The sequence below is a fragment of the Lytechinus pictus genome, chromosome 4 (genome assembly GCF_037042905.1).
Source record: "Lytechinus pictus isolate F3 Inbred chromosome 4, Lp3.0, whole genome shotgun sequence".
Taxonomy (NCBI): domain Eukaryota; kingdom Metazoa; phylum Echinodermata; class Echinoidea; order Temnopleuroida; family Toxopneustidae; genus Lytechinus; species Lytechinus pictus.
This window is the reverse complement of record NC_087248.1, coordinates 25,122,316-25,135,770: the sequence shown is the minus strand read 5'-3', so window position 1 is coordinate 25,135,770 and position 13,455 is coordinate 25,122,316.

Below are 13,455 nucleotides of genomic sequence, written 5' to 3'. Positions count from 1 at the left end.
CCCCCCAAAAAAAAAAAAAAAAAAAAAAATCCTCGTAGGAAAAAAAATGTCCTTTTTCAAAATGGAAAGTGCCGTTTGTTTATTTATTTATTTTATTCATTTATTTTGTTTTATTTACCCAGTGTAGTATCTTCAGTAAAAACTGCTTTACAAGAGAGCCCTGTTAAAATACAAACATACCATGATAATATACAATGTAAAAAGAGTACAACGTTACATACAACATACAGAGAAAGCAACTATAAAACCAGAAAACAACAACAAATAACACCAGCATAATAAATAGAAATACTTAAAAATAGAGTAATACAATAAAATCAGTGGCGGATGAAGACAAATACTAGCAACTGCCAGTTAACGTCGGCTCGGTGTAAAAGTGGCAGATGTAAATATGGCAGAGGCAAACATGGCAGAGCTAAAAATGGCAGAGGTAAAAATGGCCGAGGTAAGAATGGCAGAGGTACAAATGGCAGAGGTATAAATGGCAAAGGTAAAAATGGCAGAGGTAAAAATGGCAAAGGTAAAATTGGCAGAGGTGAAAATGGCAGCGGTAAAAATGGCCGAGGTAAGAATGGCAGAGGTACAAATGGCAGAGGTATAAATGACAAAGGTAAAAATGGCCGAGGTAAGAATGGCAGAGGTACAAATGGCAGAGGTAAAAGTGGCAAAGGTAAAAATGGCAGAGGTAAAAATGGCAAAGGTAAAATTGGCAGAGGTGAAAATGGCAGCGGTAAAAATGGCAGAGGTAAAATGGCAAAGGTAAAAATGACAGAGGTATAAATGACGGCGGTAATAATGGCAGAGGTACAAATGGCAGAAGGTATAAATGGTCAGTCTTAAACCCCCATGCCAGAAAATCCAAAATCCCCTCCATGCATACAGTAGATTAAATAAGAAATGTTTTGAGAAGAAAAAATTGAATTATATTGTTTGACTAATGGAAAGCGTAACATTTTAAAATGATACTGTAGATCTTCTGCACCAAATTGATAACACTTGAGCTGGCATTTCTTATTTTACCTAGACTCACATGCACGGCTTTCTCATGTCAAATTGCTCTTCTAATATTCAAATTTGAATCACACTTTGGATCCCAACTATTATACTTAATTCATTACAGGGGAAATTCACACTGACATAAAGTTTTTTGTAGAAATAGCAGAAAATAATCAAAATTATATCGGTGCGGGGGTTTTAGGGAATCAATCAAAGATTTGAAAAGCTAACAGAATTTTACATTTTAACGGTGACGTCATTTCCGAGAAGTTTTTCCCACATATGGTGTAATAAAAAATATAAATGAAATGTCATTTAAAAAAAAATGGTTTTTATTGTACCTCAAGTATATCAACATACAAATCATTTCACATCCGCTCCTAAAAGATTTTTTTGGCAGTCATGAACCACTGATGAAAAAATTGAAAAGTGTATATTTTGGTGCATAAAATCTAGTATATGACGTCACAGATCAAAAACTCAAACTTCTAATAACTTTCTTAATCTTTGATGGACTTTCCGTATAAACCATCAATATATGATTCTGCTAATTTTACAGTAAACCATTTGCCAGGGTTAATTTCCTCTTAAAAGTAGGTCGATAGAATGGTACCAAAGATATAAATTTAAATCCCTGATTCGCTACTCATTTTAAAATTTATGCGGTAGCTGGTTTGGGGACCTGACATCCACTTGGAAAAGGTGCAATGAGGTATTGCTCTGAAAAACTGAACACTTGTTGCTATTATTATATCATTTACATTAAACTACATGCGTATCATATCAATATCTATTAGGATCAATTATAATGTTGAAATTTTTAAAAATATTCTTTTATTACAGAGCGTTTGATATTTTTCTGTTATCCAAGTTATGCAAGTGGTTCAAAGAAATCCCGAATATGTCTATTTCAGTTTGTTAATGGTAGCGCACATCAGTGTTTACATTATGACTTGTTGGGTAGGCCTATATATGGAATGAAGTGCTGTTCTACTTATGAACTGGCCAAGATAAATCTTTTCATCAGTCACTAATTGAAATAATTTTGGCATGGAAATGTTTGAGTTTAATCATATCAACGATAAAGTATAGACCTAAAATGATGACCCATATCTAATCAGTTCATTATACTTATTTAGTCGAGAGGAGTCATACTAATTATGACTGATATTAACCGAAAAGGCTCTGTCTTCCTTGTTGATGTAGCATGTCATTATCTTTACCTGTGTCATTTATGCCTCTGCCATTTTTGCCTCTGCTATTATTACCTCTGCCAATTTTACCTCTGCCATTTTACCTCTGCCATTATTACCTCTACCATTTTTACCTCTGCCATTTTTACCTCTGCCATTATAACCTCTGCCATTTTTACCTCTGCCATCCTTGATTTTTTTTATTCAAATCAAATAAAAAGTGCTAAACAGGTAAACATATATAAACATAGATTAAAAAAAAAAAATAATAATTTAATCCCTCCCCATCCCAAACCCCACTAAAAGCCCACTATATAACGTAAGATTATGTTATCAGGATTCGGTTAAAATGTATTAAGTTTACTTTAAAAAATTAACTAAAATTATACACTTAGTTGTTTACAATGCTTAAAAATAACAAATGATCCACAAGTTTGTATATTTAAAGGAAGGGTATTAAAATGACGATTGCTTGATAAGAAAAAGTTGATTTCATATATTCTGTTCTAGGTGTAGGGACATGTAAAGGATTGGTTGCAGCATATCTGATAGATTAATAAATTGGTCTATAGGAAACGAGTCTTGTTAGAAACATTGGTACAAGGTTATTAATTATTTTTTACATCATTATACAATAATTGAATTGTATACGTTGTTGGACGGATTGCCAGTTTAGGGTATGTAACATTACTTTAGTTGGTGTATATCTATCGACATTCAAAATAATTTAGCGTATCTATTTGAACTCGTTGTAGTTTGGTAATGTTATGCTCTGTTGAGGTTCTCCAAAAAGATACTGCAATAATCAAGGTGTGGTACAAATATAGAATGATATAAATCAGTTACTGTTTTCTGTGTTAGATAAATCTGAATTCGACGTATACATGCAGCAAAACGAGAGAGTTTGATTATACAAGTACATCAATATGTATGATGACACGTTGTATACTATTTGTTAAATACGATTGGAACCAGTTATATTCAGTGCATTGTATACCATACAATAACATTTTAAAAATAGTTTACCATGCAGAATCACATCGAAAGTTTTCCGAAGGTCTAAAAATACAGCACCCGTTAGGTAGCCAGACCTTATACTTTGTAGAATATAGTCAGTGATGTCAGGAGGCAAGAATTTGTGGAATGAAATGGTCGAAGTCCTGATTAATTATCAGTAAGGAATGAATGGTCGTTTAAATATTTATATAGCTGTTTATGAATTCCCTAAATACCAACATAATCGATATAGCTCTGTAGTTCATTGGTTGTGACATGTCACCACTTTTGTGTATTGGTATTATTGTGGCTGATTTAAAATCAATTGAAACACAACCAGTTTTAAGTGAAATATTAAATATATAGGTTAGAGGTCCTGCAATAAAATCTTTAGCGTCTTTCATTAATCGAGGGTGAAGGTCATCGAGACCATAAACTTTAGTCGTATCAGTTTTTGTAAACTCTTTCAATACAAACTGTTAACTTATTTCTCTAAAACAAAATACCGTATCAACATTGGAAATATGTCTAATGCAAGGATCATCTACATCACCAACATCTGCTTCTGTCCTTTGTATGTCTAAATAACTAATTATGTCTCTTACTGTATTGAATATAAGAGTGAAAACATTACCAATTTTATTACTATTCATTATGATTTTACCCTCAAATAGTAGATAATTTTTATAATTGGTTTTACTTGTTGGCAAAAGCTTTTTTATTGTTTTCCATTTTTGTTTCAGATCACTTGAGAAATCTTTAAATTTATTGCTGTAATATTCACGTTTTGATTTTTTATTCATATTGTTTATTTCATTAAGAATACGTTTACATTCAGACCGAAAGTAACTCATTTTCTTTACATCTCCAATAGATTTACAATAGTCGAATTTAGATTTTTGAAATTCTCTGTCTCTTCTAATAATCAAATATTCATTTATTATATATGGAGCAGGTTATTCTTTTTTCCTAACTAACATAAGGCGCGTGTTTGTCACACAGTTCAATAAACTTATTATGAAACGTTAACCACATCGTATTAACGTTTTCTTTGTCTGAAAAGAGTTCATCCCAGTTTAATAAAATAAGGTCATCTTTGAAGTTTTATGTATCATAGTTACGAAAAGATATTTCAATTTATTTTCTTTTAGATTTTGATATATATCAAGGAATGATCGCTTATACCAACCGATCGAACACCACACGGCAATGTACCCAGGCTATCAGATATAAGAAAAATATAAATTAGTGTTTCACTGTATGGAGTAATGCGAGTTGGCTTTGTGATCACTTGTCTAAACTGAAGGGAGTCACACAAGTCTGTGATTTTCCGAGACAAAGGTTGTTTGTTAACGTATTACAATTCATGTCTCCTGTGATTAGTATTTTATTACTTATATTACAAATGTTTTCAATGTTATATTCTAATTCTTCTATCTAATTCTTCAACACATCTATTATTGCCTTGGGAGGACAATACACAATACCTACATGTAGTAGGTATGATTTCTGATTATTTGGATCTCTATCCACATTGATTCCAAAGAAATATTTTCAAGGGCATTTCTCCTTTTATATGTAATATTTGATTTACATGTAATACAGCAGCCAACACTACCACCAGCTCCACAAGTTCTATCTTTTCTCTCTAAGTTATATCCATTTATATGTAAGCTTCCAGCGGGAAAATCATTGTCCAACCAGGTTTCAGACATTGAAAAAATATCATATGGATTAGATTCTAAAAACAACTCTATTTCATCCTTTTCATTCATTAAACTGTGAACATTGAGGTATGATATTTTAATTCATATTTCTGTTGAGAATTTATGTGTTTGAAGTTTTGAGTTCTCGCTATAATTATCTTGAGATTCTCTTGTTAGTAGTACATTTATATCTTTTTGAGGTGAATTTTCAACGTAAAAAGGAAGTTCATTTATTCAACAGTTACTACAAATTCAGTCAATCGTCTACATGAAAATATTATCTAAAACATTTCCACATTTCAAAATGCCAATTTGGCATAGAAGTAGTTTGTTTGGCTTTGCCACCCCCCCCCCCCCCGACGAAAATACGTTCCGCCACCCCTGGACTAATGCCCTTCCATCCATCACGATTTCGTCTAACAATCATTTGGTTCAACAGCAATTTATATTATAAATTCAAATAATCACTTCGTCTAATCACCACTTCGTCGATAGCCATTTCGTCAGATAATCAGTTAGTGTAATACCCATTTATTTTTTGTCAATTCATGTCACTCAATCAACACCAAGTTCGAACAGGCCAACTGGTAAATTGCCATCGAACCAAATGGTTATTGAAGAAAATGGTGAGTGGATGAAATGGCAATTAGACCATGTGGATGGTGGACCCACAAATGGTAGGCCAATTGATAGTACACGAGTTGGTAATTGGACGAATTGGCATTAGACAATAGGAAATAACCCCCCCCCCCCCATCACATAACACACGTTTGTTTATACATACAGTATGTAGAGAAAAAATATTAGGCATATGTATATAGTGATATGAATATGTGCGAAGACAAATTTAAGTAAAGCTACTATATATCGTCACTCGCAAATGCTAAGGGCATGCCAGTGTTCACATTTAACTCTAATTTAGCCATATTGTAGTTTATTATCCATTGATAGATCCAGACGTAATATTTATGAGTTCCCTTGTCTGACACAAGTCAAATAATTCCATTTTATATGAAAACTAATCAGGCGTGTATATTCAAATATCTTTGAAAGACTGCATGAAGTTTCGTACATAACCATGGGATTAGGGCAATATTGGAATATCGTACGAACATTCCGGTCTGAATACATGCTACGACTTCATTCACCGATTCTTTGTGAAAAATATGTTTCCTTTGATTGCACTTGGTATTCTCTATTTTGCAGTGTACTTTTTGTAATTTTCTACATATAGGTGAAGCTTGTGACTAGGAAGATTTGTACAAATTCAATGCTGGAAGAGGATTAGTAATGTCAAGGGCGATAATTCAAATTTACACTCTGAAAAATAATTGTTCCAATATTTAGTTAAAAAAAACAAAACCTTTAGCTATGTAAAAAGGGAATATGTTTTGGTTTTTTTTGCCGTATTTTACTTAACTTATGTGCAGAAAATTTGACACAATGGAGAATGTAAAATCTTCAGTATTTATGTTGGGTAAAAAGGGAACATGGTTGTTTGGTAAAACACGGCACTACACAGGTTAAGTAAACTATATCACAATAAATGTGCAGTATTTTACTCAACAAATGTGCAGAATATGTTTTACACAACGAGGAATGTAACATTTTAAGTATTTATGAATTTGATGGGTAAAAGGGGAACATGGTTGTTGTTGTTGTTGTTGGGTAAAAAGCGACACAGCACAGGTTGCGTACATTTTTTTACTGTTTAAAGGTGTGCATAATATCTGGCACAATGGGGAATATGAAACTCTTCAGTATTATGTTTATTGTTTAGGTTTTATAGATTGGAAGATGCTGGGGTTTAAGTTTTAAGATTAATGTTTCGCTTAATTTGTACTTTTAAGAGAACTGCGTGAGGCTTAAAGACAACGCTCTAAGCCCAAGCATTTAAAGTGGGTTTGATTTTGAAGATTGCTGTGATTTTTTTTTAATATTTGTTTATCTTTTAAATAACCAGGTCTAGACGAAAGACCAAGCATAATACTCGTGTTATTCCACAAGAATAAGAATATGACAAAGTCTTTTGTTTTTAAGATTGTTAAAATCATTTATAAATTACTGGGTCTGGAATAAAGACAACGCTCTAAACATGTGCTTTAAACTGGGCGTTGTGGCGTGCGCCTGTAATCCAAGCTATGTGGGGAAGTTACAAATTGATGAAGAGGTTCGAGCCCTGGTCACGTCTTTCGGATGGTGACGTTAAAGGTCGGTCCCAGACGTAAATAATCATTTCTGATTGATACACGTCTGACAAAACTCAAATACACACACACACACACGCTTTTCTACATGCATGGTCTTAATTTGGAGGATTGTTGGTTCTCTGATTCGTTGTTGGGGGTTGGGTTTTATTGATTTTTTATTCTTGAAATAATTGTGTCCGGAGGAATGTCGATCTTCGACAGTCGGTCTTCATGTTATTCCACAGTAATTAGATTATTGAGTATTCGTTTCAGAATATTTGTAAAAACTATTTTTTTTTAATAATAACTAAGTCTGGAGAAAGGATGTTTGCTTAACCCATGCATTATTACAATGTTTTGTAGGGGTCGTAGTAATGGGCGGAAATCCCAGGGGGGACAGGGGGACGTGTCTCCCCTACTCAAAATAGTAGGGGGACACACTATCAAATGTCCCCCTACTATTTATGGTCTTTTATGATGGTAAGAAATTCATCATTCAAAATCGAAATAAAACATGTATTTTAGGACGAGATTATCTTACTTTCGGGTGATAATTTTTTTTTGCTTGTCAAATTTTCCAGACCCTTGTCCCCCTATCTTTTGGGAGAGATTTCCGCCCCTGGTCGTAGTATTATTTAAAAAAAATGGGTGTGGGGTAAAGACATATTTTTTTACTGGGTGAAACTTTGGAAAATTGGTCTTACATTTGAATTTTTTAATTCATTTTTTGAATAGCTGGGTCTGGAGGAGAGAGTACGCTTGATTCTCATTTTACCCTTAGCGCATATATTCACAATATACGCCGTATAAGTTGAAACAACAACAAAGACATTAATTCCACCAGTTTTAATTAACTGGGTCTGGAGAAAAGACTAAGCTCGATTCTCATTTTTTTTTCCACTGGAATATCATTATTGTATTTTAGTTTGGACTTATATTAAGATTTCTGAAATAACTGTGTGTGGAAAAAAGACTTTGGATTTAATATTGTAATTTTTTAAACAACCGGGTCTGGAAAATAGACTTTGGACTTATATTATAATTTTTGAAAAAACCTGGTCTGAAAAAAAGACTTTGGATTTATATTACAACTTTTTAAACAACCAGGTCTAAAAAAAGACTCTGGACTTATATTATACAAATATACTTTGCCTTGAGAGTTTCTGGTTAAAACTATGGGCAAGAGGTGACTCCAGAATAGTACTATTCACTGAGGGGCGCAGCCCCGAAGTGAATGGTACTATTGGAGGCACCGAGGCCCATAGTTTTAACCAGAAACTCGAAATTATGGCAGAGTATATTTGTTTTATATTTTGGATCAAAAATGTTAACAAAAGGAAAAAACAGAATAATGGCTTACCTTTTATCCTCTCTTGTCACTCTCATGGTCTTATGCTCTTTTTAAAAATCATATCCAATTTTAATGAAATCCAAGTTTCAATAGTCAATGAAAATGTCTGAAAAAGTCAAAGCAGAAACTGTAGTCTAAAAACGTAGCCGCGACGTCGCGAGTATCGCCCATGGTAAGCACTCGAGCTCTCGTATACCCCGCTGAATGTTGGTGAATTTGATATCACGCGCATCAGGCGTATGGCGCCGTGACGTCATTTCCCCAAATAGTTTTACTATTTGGGGAAATGACGTCATAAAAATGACGTCATTTTCTCAAATAGTATGCTTAGCTGCCAACATTCCAAAATAGTTGAAAATACACATAATTACGTGAAGCTCTTTTAGCCAATGACCGGAAGATAAATTTTTGATCCAAAATATAATATAACTTATATTATAATTGGCGCAAATATTCACCACTGAATGACACGCGCCGCCGGTATAAGCTAAAACAACAACAACAACAACAACTGGGCGTTGTGGCGTGCGCCTGTAATCCAAGCTCTGGGGAAGTTACAAATTGATGCAGAGGTTCGAGCCCTGGTCATGTCTTTCGGATGGTGATGTTAAAGGTCGGTCCCAGATGTAAATAATCATATCTGATTGATACGCGTCTGACAAAACTCAAATACACACACACACACACAATTTTTGAAACAACCGGGTCTGGAAAAAAGACTTTGGACTTGCATTATAATTTTTGAATTAACCGGGTCTGGAAAAAAATTGGCCTTATATTATAACTTTTGAAACAACCGGGTCTGGAAAAAGACTTTGGACTTAAATTATAATTTTTGAAACAACCGGGTCTGAAAAAAAGAATGGACTCATATTATAATTTTTGTTATAACCGGGTCTGGAAAAAGACTTTGGACTTATATTATAATTTTTTAAACAACCAGATCTGAAAAAAAAGACTTTGTACTTATATATTATAATTTTGGAAACAACCAAGTCTGGAAAAAAGACTTTGGACTTGCATTATAATTTTTGTAACAACCGGGTCTGGAAAAAAAGACTTTGGACGTATATTATAATTTTGAAACAACCGGGTCTGGAAAAAGACTTTGGACTTGTACTATAAAGTTTTATTTACCGGGTCTGGAAAAAAGACTTTGCACTTTTGTGCTTTATGAACGCGTTACTGTAGGATTTTAGTTTAGAACGGATTCGCCAAAAATCCCTTCAAATGTATTACATTTGTGGATAAAGTGTTATTACATTTGTGGGCGTTATTACGTTTGTGGGTGCAACATCCCCTCCGCGGCACATACCCACATACTGAGTGCCCCCCCCTCCCCCCCCCCCCCCTTCGGGGACTTCATTCATCGATTCTTTATAAAAAAAAAAATTCCTTTGATCTCACTTGGTATTCTCTATTGTAATGCACTTTTTTGTAATTTTCTACATAAAGGCGAAGATTGTAGCTTATGCGCTGTAGAAGCTTTTTACGAATTCAATGCTGGAAGAGGATTAGTATTGTTAAAGGACAAGACCACCCCACCAAAAAGTTGATTTGAATAAAAGGAGAAAAATCCAACAAGCAGAACACTGAACATTTCATCAAAATCGGATGTAAAATAAGAAAGTTATGACATTTTAAAGTTTCGCTTAATTTCACAAAATAGTTATATGCACATCCTAGTCAGTATTCAAATGAGGGAACTGATGACATCACTCACTATTCCTTTTGTATTTTATTACTCCATGAACATGTGGAGTTACCATTATTTTAACAGTTTATGGTTAAGTCAATTTGGTCCTTATTGTCAAATCTTCAAAGATTGAAATGTTGTATAATTCAAACAATAAAAAACAAAAGAAATCGTGAGTGAGGGACATCATCGACTCTCATTTGCATATCGCTGAGTTGTGCATTTAACTGTTTTGTGAAAAATAAGCGAAACTTAAAAATGCCATAACTTTATTTTTTTACATCCGATTTTGATGAAATTTGCAGCATTATGTTTGTTTGATTTTTCTCTATCGATTCATTTACAACTTTCTTGGGTGGACTTGGCCTTTAAGGGTGAAGATTCGGAATTACACTCTGAAAAATAATTGATCAATATTTAGTTAAAAAAAAAACCTTTACCTATGTAAAAAGGGAACATGTTTTTTTTTTGCAGTATTTTACTTATCTAATGTGCAGAACATTTTACACAATGGAGAATGTATCTTTAGTATTTATGTTGGGTAAAAAGGGAACACGGTTGTTGGGTAAAACACGGCACTACACAGCTTGAGTAATTTATTTCAGAATAAATGTGCAGTATTTTACTCAACAAATGTTTTACACAACGAGGAATGTAACATTTTAAGTAATTATGAATATGATGGGTAAAAGGGGAACATGGTTGTTGTTGTTGTTGCTGTTGGGTAAAAAGCGACACAGCACAGGTTTTGTAAAATGTTTTACTGTTTAAAAAGTGTGCCGAATATCTGGCACAATAGAGAAAAAAGAAACTTCAGTATTATGTTGGTAAAAAAGGAACGTGACAGAAGTTGTTGCTGTATTTGAAGGAATGATTATTTATTCAAATGTCGTTTTGTTTAGGCACGTTAGATTTACACGAGTTTTAGTTGTAGCTGTACGAACATGCCGACTGAATAGAATAACACATTTAGAAAACAAATTATTTTATTATGTGTAAGTGTTAAATTTATATTATGTTACTCAAATTGGCAACACCAATATTTCAATTTTAATGCTACATGCTTCTAATTGAGTGTGATGTGTTTGAAACAAACACACATGGTTAGGAACTTCGATTTTTTTTTACTTCAAATTTAAATGAAAAAGGGTGATCTTTAACGTTCAATGTGTTGCCATCTTAATGATTTAATGATTATTATAAATGCAAAAAAAATCATAGCCTTAAATACATTATGTCATTTACCAGCATTGTGAAGAATGTATGTTAAAATTCACACTATGTCTATTATTGGAGTCGATTACTTGTGATGATTGGGGGTTGATCGGCGTGGGAGCAAAGCAACCGAGCGGGGAAGGGTGTGGGAGGAGGACATGCGTAAATTAATATGTATGCGAAAATCGCATTGTTAAGGACTGTGTAGAGCAGAACCTAATGGGATGTTTACCTAAGCCTAAGGACTTGTTGACTTTGGAAGGGCTGGTCACAAATGACTTGCGACCGTCATTCCCAATACAAAATTCCGTTCTGTGAGCACATAGTGGGGTTTTTTTTACATTGAATATAATACTAATCTTTATTTGCTATCTTTAATGCAGTACTCTATTAGCATCTGTTTTATGCAACATTTTTTAGGATTTGCAATGTTCCATTCGTGTACAAGACAATAACCCTTTTCTGCTGTTTGTTATGTATGTGTTTTTCTTGCTGCAAATTGCTTGACACGAGAGCGAGAACAAACTCATTTTTTTTACAGAAATCCAAAAAATTGGGGAAAACCAGACTCATCCGAATCAAGCAAAGAGGAAGGTACTCGTGCAAAAACACGAATAACTGTCAATAAGTTGGTGATACACCGTTTGAATACACAAATAAAGGATTTCGTACCAGAAAAAAAAAACTGACAAGCAAAAAAAAAGGTATTCAAGCTCGTCAGGGGGGGGGCAGACTGTGCCCCCCCCCCCCTCCCCCGTAGGTACGCTAATGCACACGTTTATGTATACATACAGTATGTAGAGAAAAAATATTAGGCGTATGTATATAGTGATACTGGAGACTATATACCGTCACTCGCAAATGCTAAGGGCATGCCAGTGTTCACATTGAACTCTCATTTCAGACCATTTTTAGCCATATTGTAGTTTATTATCCATTGATAGTTCCAGACGTAATATTTGTACTTTCCTTGTCTGGCACAAGTCAAATAATGCCATTTTAGAGGAAAACAAATCAGGCGTGTATATTCAAATATCTTTGATAGACTGCTTGGAGCTTCGTACACAACCATGGGAATAGGGCAATATTGGAATATTGTTCGCACATTCCCGTCTGAATACATGTAGTGGCCATGATATGACTTCATCCCGGGGGGGGGGGGACACTCGACCAAAAAAAAGTAGTAGGTATGTGCCGCGGGCGAGACAAAAAACGGGGGCCCTGGAGCGGGCTTATTGTAAAAAGGAGGGTCTTCGGAACGGGCTTCGGAACTACAAACGTTTGTGAAAACGGGGGTCCTTGGAACGGGTCGCCTGCGTGCGAGTGCGTATGCATCCCTATGGAACGTGCATGCAGCAGCTAACCCGGCGGCACGACGGACGGGTGCGCTAGCGCAGAGACGATGGTCGGACAGCGAGCTGCGTCCGCTTTTCACCAAAATTGCGACCGGAACGGCGTAACGGAAAATATGCGAAGCCCTGGAGAGGGACTTTTTTCTTCTTTTTTTCTCGAGAAGAAGAAAATGCTATGCTTTGGAGCGGCTTCCTTTGGTCTTTTTCTCAATAGACAAAAATGCTATGCCTCGAAACGGAAAATTGAGTGTAAAAATGGGGGTCCCCTCCGCGGCACATACCCACTATGCATTATATACTGATTGCCCCCCCCCCCCCCTTCGGGGACTTCATTCATCGATTCTTTATTAAAAAATATTTTCCTTTGATCTCACTTGGTATTCTCTATTGTAATGCACTTTTTTGTAATGTTCTACATGAAGGCGAAGTTTGTAGCTTATACACTGTAGAAGCTTTTTACGAATTCAATGCTGAAAGAGGATTAGTATTGTTAAAGTCCACCCCACCAAAAAGTTGATTTGAATAAAAGGAGAAAAATCTAACAAGCAAAACACTGAAAATTTCATCAAAATCGGATGTAAAATAAGAAAGTTATGACATTTTAAAGTTTCGCTTAATTTCACGAAATAGTTATATGCACATCCTAGTCAGTATTCAAATGAGGGAACTGATGACATCACTCACTATTCCTTTTGTATTTTATTATGTGAAATATGAAATATTCTCATTTTATCCTCATTGTCATGTGAAACAAAATTTTA